We start from the raw sequence: 1,606 nt of genomic DNA, 5'->3' as shown, positions 1-1,606 counted from the left end.
CCACGCCCCGCCCCGCCCCTTCGCGCCGCCAATGCCTTTCTCAGTCTCTCCCTCTCTTTTTCCTGGTCTACACATCTTTGCCGCGCGTGCTTCGGGAGCTCGTCGTTTGTCACTGGAACCGTTGATTGAGCGGCACAGACTGCGGATGCGTCGAGCCCACTTTTTTACACGTGTGGGGGTGAGACAGAGAGACGCGCAGACGGAGACCCCAGAAAACGAAGAATTTGCTGGATTGTGGCCCTTTAAATGGCCCGGGGATAAGCCGCACAGCGGGCGGGTGGGCAGTTGGCCGTCGACATGATCGCGATGTCATGCGTGTGTCTGAGACAAAACGAGGAGGTGGGGGAGGGGGTGGGCGTGGCCGAGCCCGGGGACCCGAGGCGTAGCGCATCGAGCCGGTAGCCAAGCTACTGTGAAAGCGGCTTGCCTGAGGGCTCGCCCGTCCCTTTAGTCGGGCGGGCCGCCGCTGGTCACCCTACCCCCACCGCCCCCGCCGCCCCGCGAAGGTCCTGGTGCACTTGTTTCCATCGGGTGGGTAATCCGTGCTGTAAATCTCGCCGAAACGATGCCGCTGTTTGCCTCTGCCTACCGTCGGGGCTGGCCCCCTTGGCCTATGGGCCGCCCGGGCCAGACAGCCAGGCGGCGGCGTGTCTAGGTCCCCGCCCCGAGCGCCCCGCGAGTGCAGGCAGCCGGGGCCGCAGCGGCGGTGCGCGCGCTGCCTATGGCCGCCGACGCGGGGGCCGCTGCGCTGTCCGCGGCCGCGCGTGATGCCCGCGAGGGCCGCCCCGGCCCCGCCTCGCCCAGCCCAACCCCGCCCTGTCCTCCCCGGGTCCCACCTGCCCTTTTATTTCCTTATTATTTTTTCACCGCAGCCGAGCCGGGTACTTGTAGTGGGCCGCCCCAGTGTGCAACAACCGCACTGCACAATACTGCATAATGGTCCCTCCTTGTTGCGTCGCCACCGGCTCCCCTCTCGGCTCCTCTCGGCTCGGCCTCGGGCTGCGCCCCGCTCGCCCTGCGACACAAACAAGGTCCTCATCGTGCTCGGATTATGGACCCGGCACTGGCTGGCGGCCCTGGCGGGGCCCCCGGCCGCCTGCACAGGCCGTGCGGCATTGTGCCGGCGGCGGTGCCGACAAGGGCCCCTCTGAGGGTGGAGAGGATAAGTCCCTGTCAGGCGGACGGCGGAAAACGAGAGGTGTTATAAACCATTACAAACTCTCTGCTGCTACCGGCCAAGGGTCCGCATGTGCCCTCCGCCATGCTCTCTACCTCTGCAAAAGGAGGGCCTGCCCTTCGATGCGACAGGCGCCAGAGCGCGAGTCGTTGGTGGTTGTTGTTGTTGTTCGACTTTCGCCGTCACGCAGGAGAGAAAAACCTCCTCTTGTAGTACTCGTTTGGGTGTTTCTGTCACGATAAGTAACAGACTAGGTACTAGGTGCATGTACGCCCCACGACCGTAACAGGCCGTAGTCGGCCGTACCCCCTTCCCCTGCCTCCCCCTAAAATAAGGTAATTTTCAACCTGTTGTTGCTCCTTGATCCCCGATTAGTCAATAATCAATTAGTCAATGATAATGTACATAGCAATCTGGTTGGTATTTTTT

The sequence above is a fragment of the Frankliniella occidentalis genome, unplaced genomic scaffold, assembly GCF_000697945.3.
Source record: "Frankliniella occidentalis isolate FOCC.00 unplaced genomic scaffold, Focc_3.1 Scaffold144, whole genome shotgun sequence".
NCBI lineage: Eukaryota > Metazoa > Arthropoda > Insecta > Thysanoptera > Thripidae > Frankliniella > Frankliniella occidentalis.
The sequence above is the reverse complement of the archived record's forward strand: the minus strand, read 5'-3'. Positions refer to the sequence as shown.